The 11,658-nt window shown below is 34.0% G+C and overlaps 2 long non-coding RNA genes across 2 annotated transcripts in view; both read left to right on the top strand.

The window, feature by feature from the left end:
- Positions 273 to 6,380, top strand: LOC107622124. The gene is made up of 2 exons (XR_002356289.1): positions 273 to 522; positions 6,127 to 6,380. It is a non-coding gene; the product is annotated as an uncharacterized LOC107622124 (long non-coding RNA).
- Positions 9,031 to 11,658, top strand: part of LOC110268084 — a 3,833-nt gene continuing 1,205 nt past the window's right edge. Inside the window, exon 1 of the long non-coding RNA XR_002356138.1 lies at positions 9,031 to 9,716. This is a non-coding gene — a long non-coding RNA (uncharacterized LOC110268084). The remainder of the gene's footprint in view (positions 9,717 to 11,658) is intronic.

The following is an 11,658-nucleotide window of genomic DNA, read 5'->3' as shown; positions in this document are numbered from 1 at the left end:
GTCCTCATCGCGCACCGCCACCATCCAGCAGGTCGTCATGCCGAGCCCGTTCCACCACCGTCAACACTGCCACGGAGAAGAGAAGACGACGTCGTAACGCGAGCCAAGGCCGAGAGGAAGGGGACGTCGTTGTGCCTCCAACGCGACCGATCTACCACTGCCACTGGAAGGGTTCTGTCGCCGCCATCCATGGAGCTTCGATTAGCGCCACTATCATCACATACCAAAGGAGAGGGGAGCTCGTGTGTGAAGAGTAGCGCCGCTGTGCCTCTGTCGTGCCTTCATCACCATCGAACTGTCTTGCTGTTGCTAGCCTCATAGCTACTTCTGAGGCTGCGCCGCCGTGCCTCTGGTCATGGGTGGAGTCCACTCCAAGCTGTCACCATCGCAGAATACACGCTGAGGAGAGGGAGAAAGGACCTCCGCCGCTGTCAGGGTCGTTGGTGAGTCGTGCACTGTCACCAGAGTTTAAAACAGCACTAGCCTTCTTGTTCTGGTTCTGATTCTCCTATTCTTGAACCTGTAAGCTTTAATCCTTACTCTGCTTCCATTTTATTTCTTAGTCTTCTCTGTTATGAGTAAGGAAAACCTGTGTCTCTGTTTAACGCTGCTGCTATGCCTTCCCTGTTTGCTGATGAAACTATCAAAGGTGATAGTGTTGGTGATAATAAAGAACTGTAAGAGTTGCTGCTGCTGCTGTTGTTGCTAGCTTGGTTCGAGTCAGTTGCTGCTACGAATTAAGATGAAAGAGGGGTTGGTTGCGCTTAATTATTGAATTTTGGCTAATCGAGGTAGGGGGTTTAAAATGATTTTAATTTAGGAATGTCAATAAGGTTTACTGAATAACTGCAAATTGTATTAATAGTTGTTAGTAATTAATTGATTATATGAATGTTGGATTGTGATTGTGATTGTGCTTAGTGCTGTGATTAAATTGATTGTAATTATGTGAGGTAGATGATTGAATTATTGATTATTTCTTGTTGAAATGGTTTTTTGGTATATTGCTATGGCTGTGAAAGTGACTTGAGATTAGTAGAGGATTGTTGTTTTGACTGATTATGTATAAATGGTTAAGACTAAGATAATCATTTGATATATTTGATATTGGATTGAGAATTGTTGAAGAATTAGGGCCTAAAAGACTAAACTATTATTAAGAATCTGGTTTTCAAAATAGAATGGTTACTTTGAGGACGGCCTAGTAATTTGCTAGTGATCGAAATGGTATGAGATTAAAATCTGAGTAAACTTTAACAAGTGTAGTTGTTAGGATTTAAATTTGAAGGTTTCATATTAACTGAAGATTTAGTTATGATTTTTCAAAGTTAAGCCGTAAAATCTAATTTTCTGCATTACCTTTAAGTGAAGACAGTAACTTTGAAAGACTGTAACTAATTCTGTGGTGATCGAAATTGTGTTGAACCAAGTCCTAGTTAAACTTGGGAATAATTGGGACTGAATTGGAGAGTTTGAGATCTTTTCATTAAATATAAGACTTATGGTGAATTTTTGAGTAATGGTTGTGGGATCTAATTTTTACTGCAGAATTTTTGGAACATCAGTAACTTGTTGGCTCTGCTGTAAATTTTTCGAATTGAATTTTGATACAAAACCAATTTTAAATGAAGCTTTAGTCCTATTATTTTAATGTCGTAAAATTTCAGAACGGTTGAACTTGCGGTTTAAAAGATATGAATTTTTGAAATACGATGCATTATGCAATAAAGGCCAGATTCTGTTTTCTCAAATCAGTAAATTTAGAAGTTTATAACTTTTGAACCTGGTTGGATATCGAGGTGAAACCAATTGAAAGTGAAAATTAAGTATGTTTAGCATATGTGAGTTAAATTTCAGGGCTATCCATGTTTTAATGAGTAACTTATGGGACTTGGAAGAAGATAAGTTCATTAAGTTTTAAAACAGAATTCTGCAGAAAATTAGTCAACTTCTAGGTTATATAACTTCTTCATTAAAAATGATATTGACCTGAGACCAATTGGAAAAGAAACCTGGAAGAGTAAAGTTAAACTATATTAATTTTTAAAGTCATTGTATTTAACTTGAATTTTATATTGAATTTTGAATATCACATGCTGCTACTATTTTTCTGGTTTTACGCACTGCAGAGCAGTCACGGTTCATCCTCTATTCCTAAAGCTAGAGAAACCAGAAAATTATTATCTTTGATTTGTTAGAAATCTTATTTCAAGATGAACGCCTGGACATAAATTTTGCACAATTCCAAGTTTATTTGCTATACTAAAAACAGAAAAGAAGATAGAGTGCTGAGAATGTCTGAGTGAGAGTTATGAGTTCATAAAATTAAAGATGAACCTTAACGTCATAGGGCTGATTCAATGTTTGAATTTGTTTGATTCTGAATTGATTTGATATTGTAGAGGTTGAAAAGAGTTTGGTAAATTGTTTGGTTGGGACCCGTAAGGGTAGCTAAGTCCTATTTTTAAAGGAGATTATGTCCAAATTTTTATAAAAGCATAAGGACTTAATCAAAATCAACATTTAAGGCTTATTTAATGATAATAACTTCAATGATTCTTTTAAGAAAATCTGACCTGTTCAAGAGGTCCCTAAGCTGGCACCTAAGCTAGCCTAGACTCTATATTCACCTAGTCCCTCTAAACTACTAAATTGTGGGAAAGTACGTTCTAAGTCTTCAAAAATCAAGTCAGGTGGAACATCAGCAAAAGGTAGAACATCATCTACTACTCCTTTGCACAATCAGACATTGCCATATAACGTCTCTCTGGTACCTCATCAAGTAGCCACACAACAGGAGTCTCGTACACAGGATTTAAGTTAAAGTTCAAGAACAAACGGGGTGTAGACATTGGCTAGTCACACAGTATATACATATAAATAGGGAACGATATTCACCCTAGACTCAGAAGACTATCTAGAGCAGAATCCTCTTTGCAGAACCATCATCAACGAGCTACTGTAAGGTACTCTTACTTTCATCTGAAGGGGGAAGGGAGAGAGAAGGGGTAAGAACTGGGGAGTTCTTAGTAGGGTCGGGGTTATTAGTTAAGTTCATTAATTCCGTGTTGTTTAGCAGATAAATAGCAGAATACCGAGAAGCAGTAGATAGAAGAAATAGATAAATAGAGAAAATAGAAACCAAAACACAAACAAAAGAATACAAGAAAACAAAACACAGACACAGAGAATAGAATGAAAACAAAGAAAGCATACATTCAAACAACAATCATAACAGAGGAAATGCGCAACCAAGTATGATGCATGTCTATCCTATGTAGGCCATGAGCTCACGTGTCGGTTTACACCCTGCAGCCCGACATTACCTAGGAACTAGTCCTAGATATGGCTTATTTTCTGTAGGTGAACTTCGGCCTACAGAAATAACACCTCTGTAAGTGAACTTCGGCTTACAGAAATAGCGCCCCTGTAAGTGAACTTCGGCTTACAGGTATCACAACTCTCTGTAGGTGAACTTTGGCCTACAGGAGCAACACCCTGAGATACACAATTGATATTCACTGCAGGTGAACTTCGGCCTACAGGAATAACAACTTACTGTAGGTGAACTTGGGCCTACAGGACCTCTAGGGCCAATAGAAAAGCATCAGATGAACATATAATAGAATACCATGCCACAAGGCTTAAGTCTTTATTTTTATACTCTTCTCCTCTATTCTCTTTGTTATATTACTCTTTTCTCGTTATCATCATTCAATATCATTCTCATTATTCATCATCACTTTCACATTCTTATGCAGTACCTCTTTCTTTCTCTGTTCAATCATGTTATACAAACTCTACAGCTTTTACTTTTACAACATCTTAATTCAAACCATTTCTCTTTATCACATTACTCTTTTCTCTTTGTCTTTTTACTTTGCTCTGATTACTCTTTTCTCTGTATCCCTTTATTCTGCACTGGTTACTCTATTTTCTGTGTTTCTTTACTCTGCTCTGATTTCTCTATTTAACGTATGTATTTAAAGCTTATGTAAATTTCGGTATGAATAGTTAGTCTGTCCCAAGTATAGGTTCATTAAGTCTATACTGAAACAGTTTAACTTTTCATATAATACCTAACCCTATTCGCAATTCTAGGACTAACTATGTTGCCCTAGTTCGTTCACTAGTCTCTGTCTGTTTTTCTGTCATTAAAAATTTACAGACTTTTTCTTTGATTTTTATCTTTTCTTCAACTTTTTATCTTTTATTTTTCTTTGCCTCACTAATATTTTTTTACCACTCCCTAAGTGTTTTATGAAAGTAATTGTGAGATTCTGTGCTTAAAGTTGTCTTTCTAAAGTTTTTACAGCTTTACTGCCTTTTCTGCATTATGTTATTATTTTATTAAAATATTATTTTTAATTAAATATTATTATTTAATATTTTATTATTTATTTATTATTTTATCATTAAATTTTCGAAAATTAACTTACTTTTACTTTTAACCTTTAAAATTCACTTTTTACCATCTGTAACTTTTAATATTTCTACTTTTACCACCCTAACATTCAGAAATGACCAAATAACCCCCCAAACACCAAATTAATTACTTCCTTGCCCTTTTATGAATCAAAAAGGTGTTCTTCATTGTTCTTCATCACACTCAAAGTGTTCTTCATGTTCTTCATAAATTCTTCAGATTCCTTCTCTGTTTTTACCCGTTTTTCAGTCTTTTCAGCAACCGATTTTTACTGTAATTCATAATAAATTAGCAGCCATTAAAACCCCATCTTTTCTACATGATTTCAACTCAAATTGAACCTCAATTTAAGCTTAGGGTTTCATTTTTCCAGCTGCCCAAGAACATGAACTTTAAAGCTTGAATTTCATCAAATTTCATCAAAATTTCACCAAATTTTCACCAAGAATCAATCATATATGCAACCAATTTTTAGCACAGCCAATTTATACAACACTCACACAACTCAAACACAAATAATCAAGATTAATTTCGTGACACCCTACCTGGTTTTGCTGCTCCTAATTCGGTTAGACTTTCAGGTGGTCCTTAAGCACTTTTTCTTCCTAAATCACATCAAGAACAACTTTAAATCCAAAAACCCTCAACTAACCAAATCTCACTCAGCATGTTAGGAAGTGATTTCTAACCTTAGACTTGCTGTAAATTCACATTTCTTGGCCCTCAAGTCAAGTTAAGCATGATTCCTAAGGAAAAAATCAAGAAAACACATGTTTTGCATGGTTTTCCTTGAAAACCGAATTGAAGAGGGAGGAAGACAGCCATCTCACCTTATTTTCAGCCTTGATATGTTATATGGTTATGTAGAGGAAGAAGAGAGGATCATTTTGGTGAAATCGGAATTTTGATTTGAGTTTTAGTTCAGAAGAAATCAAGCTTTGAAGATTAAGTGTTCATGAAGTTTTCTCTCTTTTCTCTCCTTTCAATTTTGGCCACAATGAGAAAATGAGGCAGCCTTGGGGGTATTGGGGGTATAAGGTGAGTTGTGATTGGTTGGCTTGGAAGTGGATTAAAATAATATTAAAATATCTCTGGTGTATAACTACTAAAACTAGATGTATCGGAACACTCGTAAAAACATTTCTAAAAATTATTTTCTGAGCTACTAGCATAAAAGACACTAGTAACATATTTAATATGAGAATAAAACATGTATAATGAGGCCTTAGCATTGCTAAAGTCATCAGAGAGTGCCGGTGCTATGCTGCACCAGTAAACTGTGAACCCGGTTAAACCGATTTCCTGTTTTTAACTAAAACAGACCAGGTAACCTTATAATATTATTCAAGAAGCTTCTAATACTAATATAATGATAATATCATCCTATTATATCTCTTCTCTCATAAATCGGCTCTGGTTTGGCAAACTGAGACTATTTACGAAAAACCGAATCAAAACTCCTAACCGATACGGTTCAAAAACTAGGTTCTTCATGACTGCGTTACTGAGCTTGCCTCATAAAAGGTTCTAGCTTAAGGATGACATAATGATAATGAGGATTGAGATGCTTGATGATATAACAGAGGTGTTCCCTTTACTGATCTTCTGGAGAAATCTGTACTTTTAGAAAAGATCTCATGTACTCGAAAATCAGGGTTGTTACAGTTTGGTTCTCACCCCCAAATTTTTCACCCTTTCAGTGACACAGGTTTGAAGACGCAATTTGAAGCTGCGAGCGATTAGTAGGTTTTCTTTATGGTTTTAATTGCTTTCATAGAGTTCCCTTGCTCTTGTCGTTTGAGGTTTTATTTTAACAGAGGGGTAGGTGTTGTATTTGGGTTTATATGACTTCTTATGTATAAGAATTACTATTAATAATACTATGTGATTGTTATTATTATTTGTAAATGTTTGAATTATGACTTTAATGAATAAAAAACAAAATTTTCTGGCATTTTCTTAAAACTGAAACGCAAAATCGATACAAAGGCTCAGTAATTAAGTAGTTATTATTAGAAAAGGTCACGTAACGTTCTTTCTAGTAGAAATACCCTGACTTAAGCAAGGTATTTTGCTGGAAGGGATGTTACAATATGGTATCAGAGCAGTCTTTCCTATAGAGCCTTGGGAATGGACTGACTATGCTTCATTTCATACTCTGAGTGTCTGTCATGCCTTAAGACTTGTCTTGGTGACGAGAGTTTTTGTTTTATATGCATGACTGTCTGATGATTAATGCTATTAGTTTACCTTTGCATACCTCATGGTATCAAGTTTGGCAAACTGAATACTAATGATTTATGTATATGGAACACTAATGGGTTATCATAGACGAAATAGAAATGATAGGTTAATGCAAATTACGAGGTTTTGGGGATGTTAGAAACTAAATTCTAGAGATTAGTTCCGTTTCGACGTATGCTCTTTATTCATGCTTAGCGTTATCTCTTTCTCTACTATTTGTATTGGAATTTCTAGTTTCTGATCTCTTTCTTGCTAACCTTGTATTATTATTCGTGCATGTCCTTGCTTGACTCTGTATCTGGCTGTTGTTTGAATCTTTTGAAACATTTATCCTTACCTTACAAACTCTATGCTCCTTGCTCTTCGGAATTATTTCGGTGCAGCATACTATTTCTTAAAATTTCCTTCTTGAGTACTTGTTTCAGATTCTCTTCGAGAAAAATTTCAATTTAAATCTTTTCTTACTTTACTGTATCTACAACCCTTGCTTAAATTTTAATGGGATTGTTTTTAATTCAGCCTAGACTTTCTTACATAAACTCTGAAACTTCTTTATATAGTTTAATTTTGTTTAATTGTGATATACCACTTATCTTTTATTGATTTATAGAAAATTTCATTTTAGAATTTATTCTTTGAATAAAAGCTAATTTTCTTCCAACTTTATTATAATTTTATAGCTATTCTTACCTAATTATGTACTTAAGTATCCTCCAAGATTTTTAAAGAAAATATTTTGCCTTTAACCTCAAACAAGCTTTAATTTACAAACCCTGCATGATTTGTTTTGATTTAAAAATTAAATTGATATAACATATTATTTATACTAAGTTTAGTACATTGAAAAATGTTAGATTTATATATATTCTTTTGAAAAAGATAAACTAATTCCCTCTATTTCAAATTGAAGTTGTTCAAAATTGTTGTACTATTTTCCCTAATGATGTTCACATTGAAACTATTCGATTCAAAATTTCTTCCTAAGCTTTGAATTAACTCCCTTTATGCTCCATTTCATTGCTTATAGATATCCTTGTTTGTTAACGATCTCACATATTCCTTCAAAACCTTGCGAAATACTATCTTGTGCAATTGCAAACTTGAGTATTCTTCCAATTTCTCGCATAAACCTTTCGTGCCGTTTGTCTTTCTCTTCTCATGTTTCGTATTCCTTATATGCACTAGTTCCTAGGGACACGATTTGTGCGTACGAAAAGTGAATCTGGTCAGTCTACGAAGTTATAAGGAGTTATGGAGTTTTGAGGCGATTAGAGGAAGTGATCATGCTTTGTTAAAAGTTGTGAACGAATATTGTGTCTATTTGATTTTGGATTTTAAAATTTTTCTTGTGTTAAGTTATTTTATCAACTCTTGCATTACTTAGTATATTTTCTTCTATGTTTATGTGATACGATTTTCTTTGAACCTTTAAAATATTCAAAAGGGGATGTGAATATAAATCTTTTCTTCATTTTATATCAATTTTCGAGGGTGAAAATTTTTGTAAGTTGGATAGAATGTAACATCCCGCGTTTTTGGAAACCTAAATATGAATAAATTGTGAATTTATCTTATTAAGTTTAAACTTTATAATTTTAGAAATTATTTTATTAGAACTAATTAAATAGATTTGGAGATAGTTTTATTTTGAATCAATTAATATTCTTAAGTAATTTTATTATAATGGAATATTTTGTATAATTTTAGTAATTGAAAAATAAGAAAGAATTGTATAATTTAATTTAAGTAACTTTTATTTTGAAAAAGTTACGATTTATTTTATTAATTTGATATCTTATTTTATAAATCAATCAATTAAGAGTAATTAAATTAGTTTACTAATATTTGGAGTTAGTTCAATTAATATTCTTGTGTAAATTTTTATAGTTGGTTATTTTATATATTTTGAAAATTATATAATTTAATTTAAATAATTTCTATTATGGATAAATTATGGTTTATTTTATTAGTTTGAGCTCCTAGAGATTAATTTATTAGGAATGATTAAATGGATTTTTATAAATACTTAAAGTTTATGTAATTTATTATAATTAGATATTTTGTAAATTGAAATTAAAGTTTCGGTGATAGAAAAATAATAAAAAGTTATATTATTTAATTTGAATAATTAGTTTTGAGTTTAAACTATATTTTATAAAAATGTGATTAATATGCTTATTTTATAATTTAAATTAGAAATAATCAATTCAACTTAGCAATATGTTGATAAATAATGTTTTTAAATATTTTTAAGAGAGTATATTTGGTTTTAAAATTACTGTACCTTTCAATTTTATCAAAATATCTATTCATATCTATCTATATTCTTTTATAAAATCCTAATTTCAAACCCTAATTCCCAAATTGAAAATTAGAAACCCTAACCTAATTTCCTCCAACCCTCAGCAGCTACCAGCCACACTTCCTTACCCCAACGGTCACACAACGCAGAGCAGAGAAAGAGATTTGCGGGAAGAAGAGAAAGAAGACGCCGTTGCTGTCGCGCTTGACTGCTGCTGCCGTCGTCCTCATCGCGCACTGCCACCGTCCAGCAGGTCGTCACGCCGAGCCCGTTCCACCACCGTCAACACTGCCATGGAGAAGAGAAGACGACGTCGTAACGCGAGCCAAGGCCGAGAGGAAGGGGACGTCGCTGTGCCTCCAACGCGACCGATCCGCCGCTGCCACTGGTAGGGTTCTGTCGCCGCCGTCCATGGAGCTTCGATTAGCGCCACTGTCATCACATACCAGAGGAGAGGGGAGCTCGTGTGTGAAGAGTAGCGCCGCTGTGCCTCCGTCGTGCCTTCATCACCATCGAACTGTCTTGCTGTTGCTAGCCTCATAGCTACTTCTGAGGCTGCGCCGCCGTGCCTCTGGTCATGGGTGGAGTCCACTCCAAGCTGTCACCATCGCAGAATACACGCAGAGGAGAGGGTGAAAGGACCTCCGCCGCTGTCAGGGTCGTTGGTGAGTCGTGCACTGTCACCAGAGTTTAAAACAGCACCAGCCTTCTTGTTCTGGTTCTGATTCTCCTATTCTTGAACCCGTAAGCTTTAATCCTTACTCTGATTCCATTTTATTTCTTAGTCTTCTCTGTTATGAGTAAGGAAAACCTATGTCTCTGTTTAACGCTGCTGCTATGCCTTCCCTGTTTGCTGATGAAACTATCAAAGGTGATAGTGTTGGTGATAATAAAGAACTGTAAGAGTTGCTGCTGCTGCTGCTATTGCTAGCTTGGTTCGAGTCAGTTGCTGCTACGAATTAAGATGAAAGAGGGGTTGGCTGTGCTTAATTATCGAATTTCGGCTAATCGATGTAGGGGGTTTAAAATGATTTTAATTTAGGAATGCTAATAAGGTTTACTGAATAACGGCAAATAGTATTAATAGTTGTGAGTAATTAATTGATTATATGAATGTTGGATTGTGATTGCGATTGTGCTTGGTGCTGTGATTGAATTGATTGTAATTATGTGTGGTAGATGATTGAATTATTGATTATTGGTTGTTGAAATGGTTGTTTGGTATATTGCTATGGCTGTGAAAGTGACTTGAGATTAGTAGAGGATTGTTGTTTTGACTGATTATATATAAATGGTTGAGACTAAGATAATCATTTGATATATTTGATATTGGATTGAGAATTGTTGAAGAATTAGGGCCTAAAAGACTAAACTATTATTAAGAATCTGGTTTTCAAAATAGAATGGTTACTTTGAGGACGGCCTAGTAATTTGCTAGTGATCGAAATGGTATGAGATTAAAATCTGAGTAAACTTTAACAAGTGTAGTTGTTAGGATTTAAATTTTAAGGTTTCGTATTAACTAAAGATTTAGTTATGATTTTTCAAAGTTAAGCCGTAAAATCTGATTTTCTGCATTACCTTTAAGTGAAAACAGTAACTTTGAAAGACTGTAACTAATTCTGTGGTGATCGGAATTGTGTTGAACTAAGTCCTGGTTAAACTTGGGAATAATTGGGACTGAATTGGAGAGTTTGAGATCTTTTCATTAAATATAGGATTTATGGTGAATTTTTGAGTAATGGTTGTGGGATCTGATTTTTACTGCAGAATTTTCGGAACAGCAGTAACTTGTTGGCTCTGCTGTAAATGTTCCGAATTGAATTTTGAAGTGAAACCAATTTTAAATGAAACTTTAGTCCTATTATTTTAATTTCGTAAAATTTCAGAACAGTTGAACTTGCGGTTTAAAAGATATGAATTTTTGAAATACGATGCATTATGCAGTAAAGGCCAGATTCTGTTTTCTCAAATCAGTAAATTTGGAAGTTTATAACTTTTGAACCTGGTTAGATATCGAGGTGAAACCAATTGGAAGTTAAAATTAAGTATGCTTAGCATATGTGACTTAAATTTCAAGGCTATCCATGTTTTAATGAGTAAGTTATGGGACTTGGAAGAAGATAAGTTCATTAAGTTTTAAAACAGAATTCTGCAGAAAATTAGTCAAATTCTAGGTTATATAACTTCTTCATTAAAAATGATATTAACCTGAGACCAATTGGAAAAGAAACCTGGATGAGTAAAGTTAAATTATATTAATTTTTAAAGTCATTGGATTTAACTTGAATTTTATATTGAATTTTGAATATCACATGCTGCTGCTGTTTTTCTGGTTTTATGCAGTGCAGAGCAGTCACGGTTTTTCCTCTATTCCTAAGGCTAGAGAAATCAGAAAATTATGATCTTTGGTTTGTTAGAAAGCTTATTTCAAGATGAACGCCTGGACATAAAGTTTGCACAATTCCAAGTTTATTTGCTATACTAAAAACAGAAAAGAAGATAGAGTGCTGAGAATGTCTAAGTGAGAGTTATGAGTTCATAAAATTAAAGATGAACCTTAGCGTCATAGGGCTGATTCAATGTTGGAATTTGTTTGATTCTGAATTGATTTGATATTGGAGAGGTTGAAAAGAGTTTGGTAAATTGTTTGGTTGGGACCCGTAAGGGTGGCTAAGTCCTATTT

This window comes from Arachis ipaensis, chromosome B10, assembly GCF_000816755.2.
Source record: "Arachis ipaensis cultivar K30076 chromosome B10, Araip1.1, whole genome shotgun sequence".
Lineage (NCBI taxonomy): Eukaryota > Viridiplantae > Streptophyta > Magnoliopsida > Fabales > Fabaceae > Arachis > Arachis ipaensis.
This window is presented reverse-complemented; position numbering and strand designations above follow the sequence as displayed.